Source organism: Carassius auratus, chromosome 19 (assembly GCF_003368295.1).
Source record: "Carassius auratus strain Wakin chromosome 19, ASM336829v1, whole genome shotgun sequence".
NCBI classification, from domain to species: domain Eukaryota; kingdom Metazoa; phylum Chordata; class Actinopteri; order Cypriniformes; family Cyprinidae; genus Carassius; species Carassius auratus.
The window spans coordinates 28,242,613-28,249,201 of NC_039261.1; the positions used below are offsets into that span (position 1 = coordinate 28,242,613).

A 6,589-nucleotide genomic window follows, 5' to 3' on the forward strand; every position below is an offset into this window, starting at 1 on the left:
AAAGGAAGAATATGGTTATTATAACTGAATCAAACTGATAACATTGACAATAATAAAAGTAATTTAATGTAGAAACAGCGTCTTAAAGGGACAGTTCACCCCAAAAATGAAAATGTATTCACTGTTATGCCATTCCAAGCTTTTTTGACAAAGGAAACGTCCAAGCAAAATTCACAGTTCTGTCATCATTTACTCACTCTCATTTCAATCCAAACTCTCATGCATTTCTTTCTTCTGTGAAACATAAAAGACTATGTTTTGAAGAGTGTTGGTAACCAATAATTTGGGGCCTCGTTTACTTATTTGACATGTTTTGTCCATATTATGGAAATCTATGGGTCCCAAAACTCTCTGATTATCATCATTTTTAAAAAATAACTTATTTTGAGCTCCACAGAAGAAACAAAGACAAACAGGTTCCGAACATCATGATGAAGAGTAACTGATGACAGATTTTTTATTTTTGAGTTGACGATCACTTTAAATAAGTTATTTATTGAAGAGTATCCAAGCTGCCTTGTTCCTTACAATGAAAGGGAATGGATACCATCATTCTCATGAACAGTATTTAGTGAAAATTGACTTAAATTACTGTTTTTCCATGGTTTTAGAATATAGTGCACAAGTGATGTGTCTACTTTTACGATGCTTTTCTAATACTTTTTTGTCTTTTTGGGAGCTTGACAACCCCAGTCTCCATTTACTTTCATTGTGGAAAAGAGAAGCTCAGACATTCTGCCTGATTTCTACAGGGAAAAAAAGAAGTGGATTTTAAATGACATGAAGGTAAGTAACAAACGTAAATTTGTGTGTAAATTATCTCTTTAAGGGAACAATCGCACATTTTCATTTAACTCGCTCTCTGTAATTCAAACCAAAGCTGGATTAAGACCACAATAGAGAGAATTCAAGAAATGTATGGTTATTTCCTTTCAGGACTATTGCTCCCGAGGATACATGGAAATTGACTTTGTCTCTCAATTTGAACCCTGTGTGTATATCCTCAAAGACATTTTCCTGATTATGATTCTATTAGACTGAATGTACAACAATCAGCAGTTTATCAAACAGACAGTTATTCAAATTAATCCACAACAGGTAAAACTGCACTTCCGTCGATGACATACTGCATGACCAAATCCACTAGCTCGCTCTCATCTACTTCTGTAAATGTTTGATTTAATGAACAATGAGAGGTAATGGTGCAGCAATGAGACATTTAACAGCTTTGTGAAATTATATAATACACATTACGCATACTCTAGCAATAAAGTCAACTCATAAAATCTATTTCCCCTACTATGAGTGTTTTAATAATCAACAGAATGTATCATAAAACATTACTGCACACACTTCACCAAAAGGATCGCCCGTTATTACGTCTTTTGAATCCAAATGACACTAATGGCTAAGCAGCCTCAAATTGCTTCAGTATAACAATGGCATTAAAATATTACAGTTGCAAATGTAAGCTTTTCCCATGTGCCCAGATGGGGGAACTAGAAGCTTATTCAGGCCACGCAAAAAGAATTCCAGTAATCTACTGCTGATCCTTCACAATGCCACCCTTGTGCCTTTTGTTTTAGCCTCCCCACTGCCTGTACTCAAAGCCACTGATAATGTTAATGGACCCTTCCTCCAGCCAGCGGATCTTGAACTATTAGGAGTTGCAAGAGGACGCATTGAAAACGCTTGTTAAGTCATACAGTAGTTGAATGTTAAGGGGGCGAACAGGGTCAGCTTCGCAAGGCCAACACAAGTTCAAAAGCCATAAACCTCAAACACAGTGAAAATAGTCTGGCCACAAATGGGTATGCCAAATTAAGACCAGATACTTGTGTAGTGTTATTTAATCTTTTGGATATATTTGAAAAGATGCATAAGTAACCATGCTGTGTATTCTAGGTACTGTAGACACTTTTAAAAATATTGGTTGTAAAAGGGGGTTTTTGAAGCAATGCGATAGAAGAGCCATTTTTAGTTCCTCAAAGAAACTTTCTGTGAACAGTTCCTTAAAGAACTTTATGTTTTTGTTTTTTGAATAAAGTACATTTTAATAATCCTAAGAATGTTTTCAATTTTAAGCAACCTTTTGTGCAACGCAAATATCCCATGCGTTCTTAAAAATATAGTTTCCAAAGTGGGATCATAGAAGTACTGTCATAGAAGTGCTAATGTGAAAAACATTTACAAATTGTATTAATTTTCCACTATGTTAAAGGTTCCTCGTGGCACTATCAATACCAATAAAAAGCCCGCTGTTTTTTAGGAATGTGGCAAACAGTTATTTTTAAGTAAACAGCTTAGGTTCCAATTCCACCATCACTCTTTTAAACTAATTTACATTTTTAAAAAGGCTCTTTATTCCATTCCCATTCACAGAAAAGTCTTGAAATCCAAAAATCCCACATCCCTCGACATTTAAACGGTTGAACCCAAGGCCCCTGGCCCTTTTCCGATGAACAAAGAACAAAACAAGCACAGACCATCTTATCACTTTTCCTTACATCTCAGAACAGTCACGGCTGGGATTTCACAGGTCACTTAGGTCTCTTCACAACTCAAACAAGCAGTACAACACCCACTCACTCATTCCCGAATGAACATGCTGGAGTTTGTTTGATTTGCACTGTCAAAAAGGTGTGTAGTGCGTGAACCGAAGCCATGTAAACAACTTGCTTCATTGAGGCTGAGCACAGTAAGCAGATGCACATAAAAGGGAAGTGACTTTAGCAAAAGGCCCATGCAAATATCTCCCACCACTGCTGCAAGGTAAGGTTTTTTTTGTCTATCGCACATAACACACGAATAACTGTAGTGTTCAGTGTCTTTTTTTTTTAAACCCATGGCAGCCTCTTGACAACCAATAACTTAGTAAACACAGTCAAGTATGCAGTTGGGACTTTGAGAAGTTAATTATTTTCACATATCAACACTAACTTTTTTTAGAAAGACATGCCGTTGTTCCTTTAGAGTTAAACTACATGTGCATGATGTAGTCCTCCTTCTGTTGTGAAAACATGTCGACGCCACTGGAGCAGCATGCATGTAGATGCATGCATGTTTAAAACATTTTTCAAATTAAACACCATGACAAAACAACTCCGCAAATACTCCACTTCTATCTACATGAAACCTACTATAACAACTGCAACATAAACCAGCAATGCCAGAAAATGAATACACTCCTACACCCAAAAGAAAGCACAAAAGTAACCCGTTCATTTTAGTCAGAAACAGACCCCTCCTCACAAAGAAAAGGGGTATTAACTAGTGTGCTGACGCCATCCCAGCAGCACCCCCCCCAATAGCCCTTATGCCAGCAAATTCACCTAATAACACAACAAGAGAGCCATGCATATGCCTGTTGTGTCATTTACCAAAAAAAAACCTCCCTCAACTTATTTGACTGGTACATGAACTTTCAGCTTCACATGAGCAGATGTTCCTTGGCACTATGACAGTTGTGATAATGCACACACATATCACCCTCCTCCCCTTCCTTCTCCTCATTATCATTATCAAACAACAATAAAACCAGTTTAACAGTTTTTATCCAAGCTAATGAGCACAATAACCTTCCTAATATGTAAATAAGCATGCAAACTTAACACAGTAGGAGCTAGCAGCAATAAAACACTTTAATAGTTGCTTTAAGATTATAACCAGTTTCTGAATTTTAGATGTTTGTAGTCGTTTACTTATCAAAGTTTATTACAGAATCAAATACTGTATGGTCAGAAACATACTATAATTAGTATACACAATACTTAGTTTGATTACGTTTTAGCTGTAAAACGCCTTACCATATGTTTTTATTAATCAAGTGTCCTCATGTGGAAGATCAGTCATGCACATTCTTTAGGAAGCACGAACATCCTCAGCTGCTTTCCAAATGCTTCAATCACATATTCCTTATCTCCGTATAGTTAAGATCCCAATTCAACAGGACCGTTATCCAAAAATTCCCTATAAATCGCAGTCCGTCGTCCTAAAGGCTTTGAGCCTTGATAATGGTAAGCTAAATGCGAACTGACAAGCATCCGACAAGCTTTCAGGGAGAGGGGAGGAAAAAAAACTGAACAAAACAAAAAAAGTAAAGCACCAAAGCCCCGCCCTAGACTGTAATAGCTCTCAAAATAACACTGGGTTTAGATTTAAGACAATCCATTCCGAAGCCATTGATCGCTATTGTGTATTGCACCCAAAAGAAACGTACAAATGTCTAATATTAGATCATGTCTAATCATGTCGAAAAAAAAAAATCAATAGGATGATGGAAGATAGCTGATAACCTAATTTAATGCTAATTGCATGGCATGTTTTTTCCATCTAAAATAATTGGTTTTCAGTGATGGATCATGTGTTGCACTTCATCAACAAGTTTATTTAAATTTATATCTGTTTCCCTAAACCTGGATGAGTTTTTGGTTTAAAGCTACGATCAGAACAAAAAATGCACTTGTAGCCTACACAATATCAAATACATGACGTGGCTACTGTTAAATTAACAATAATAAATAGCCTAGTGAGAAAAAAAATATATTGCTGGTCGATATTTGTCGATTGTATATCTAAATGTTAAGAAAACATTCACGTAAATAGCCTAAATTTGCTAAAAGTTATGTTAAAACATAGACGACACCTCTGTATGTCAGCTCAAAAGCTTTACATTTCTGAATTCCCACAAATAGAGTTGGAAAAGGAGAAACGGTTCTTAAGAATAGGTGCCATTTAACTATTAGGCCTACCGGACCGAATGCTTTTCACGACACTGGATTCTTGGACGTGTATTCTCGGAGCACAGCTGTTCTGACTGTGTTAAGTATTGTTTATACCAGCATTGCTACTGAATGTACAGCGCGAAACAAACAGCAGCCAGCATAGTCCGAATCCAGAATAAATGATTCTCTTATGAGTCGGTTCTTTATAGTGAATCAAAAACATACTGTAGTTGTACGACGCAACCACTGTAGCTCGAATGTCAAGCGAACGACTCTTTAATGAGCCGGTTCTTTATAGCGGAGAGAAAAGAAAAGAAAAACATGGGTACAGCATAACCGATGCATTACGATTTCTAAACAAATGACTCTTATGAGCCGGTTCTTTTTAGTGAATCAAAAGCACTTTAATCTGTCTCGTTTTACTAAAACCACAAACACTTGCTGGGGCGATCATAGTAGGCTAGGCTATTTTATAAATAGGGATAGGCTAAATAAATTAAACAATCAATTGTTACCCCAGTTTTGTTTGTTTTAGCCTTTATATTTATATCTTTTATGTTACACCAAGTGGATTCCCACCTCTTAAAACGTCTGTGAAAACTCATTAAAAGTCTATGTAAAAACACCCTTTGCCTGTGCTGACATTATTTCGGATTTGTTATATACTAGGCCTACATGTTATGAAGAAATCTGAAATGATCATTCAAAAAACTGAGTGTAGAAGGCTAGCCAATAACAATAAATTCTTGTTTCCGCACATTTCTTCCTCAAAAGTTAGTCTACTAGATCGTTAATAGATTTAGCCTATGCAATGGTCGGAACAATAGCAATCAATAAATTCCGATTTCCATCTCTATATGGTACAATGGTTAAATATCTCCAGAAGAGAAAACTTCCTAAAAATAGCGCTTGGTCAAACAGAATGGGTTATGGCAGAGGTTTATGTGTGAGTGCGACACGACATGCTTTATGTACTGCTATCTACATTAAAGAAAGCAATCACTGAGTGTGCGACTATCGTTTAAAGTGAGCTGCCAATAGAATGATCTCTAATCTTAATCTAATCTCAATTAGACCAGCGCTGAAACAATGCCTATTCACATCACGACAGCAAACCCGAGCGAAATCTCCCCCGTCCAATCTCCCTTCAAAGTAGCGAACTATTATCAACACAAAAGATTTAGCGACCCTACTGTTAATGATCGATTCCTTCTCAGAATTCGATTCGAAACTTACCTCGGTACATACGAATGACGTAATGAAGTTGTGGAGCAGCGGCACAAACGCAAGGTGACACTCCGCGAGGATGACGAACTGAGTGGCATCCGCTGTTTCCAAACGACTTCAGCGCTGAAATCGCAAATCGAAGCGATCAGATCGCCTAGGTTTGTAGATCGAGGAAACAATGCGATGACATCGAGCGACGTTGATCCAGATCGAGACGGATCGACAGCGAAGTGCCCCGTGTGTTTGGTGCGACACCTGGAGCGCCAATGGTACCTCCCTCTTTCATTGACTATTGTTTGTTCAGCATAAAGTTGGGTGATGCAGAAGTCTGGTGTTGAGAGCGTTTGTAACGCTACAATCTCTGTCTATTGGCATATAACCTGATAATGTATGACGATTGCCAGTAAAGGATTATAATTAGGCTAGTTGATTTGAGAAGAGATAAAGCATCACACACACACACACACACACACATATATATATATATATATATATATATATATATATATATATGGGTCAAGGACGAGATGCTCGTTTTTTATTTTCTCTGAATCTTTTAGGTTATTTAAAATATTTTAATTTACTAAGTAAATAAACATATAAATAAATAATACAAAACTGATTTAAGTCACAACAGC

The 6,589-nt window shown here is 36.9% G+C and overlaps 1 protein-coding gene across 3 annotated transcripts in view; it reads right to left on the reverse strand.

Annotated features, from left to right (window-relative positions):
• znf516 (zinc finger protein 516) overlaps positions 1-6,248 on the reverse strand; it is a 36,450-nt gene extending 30,202 nt beyond the window's left edge. For 2 of the 3 annotated variants that reach the window (XM_026289980.1, XM_026289983.1), the window contains exon 1: positions 5,961-6,248. The gene's annotated coding sequence lies outside the window, so the exon portion shown is untranslated. Of the gene's footprint in view, positions 1-3,806; positions 4,801-5,960 lie in introns of those variants that run through there. The other variant, XM_026289981.1, reaches the window with a different exon arrangement.
• Positions 6,249-6,589: the final 341 nt, after the last annotated feature.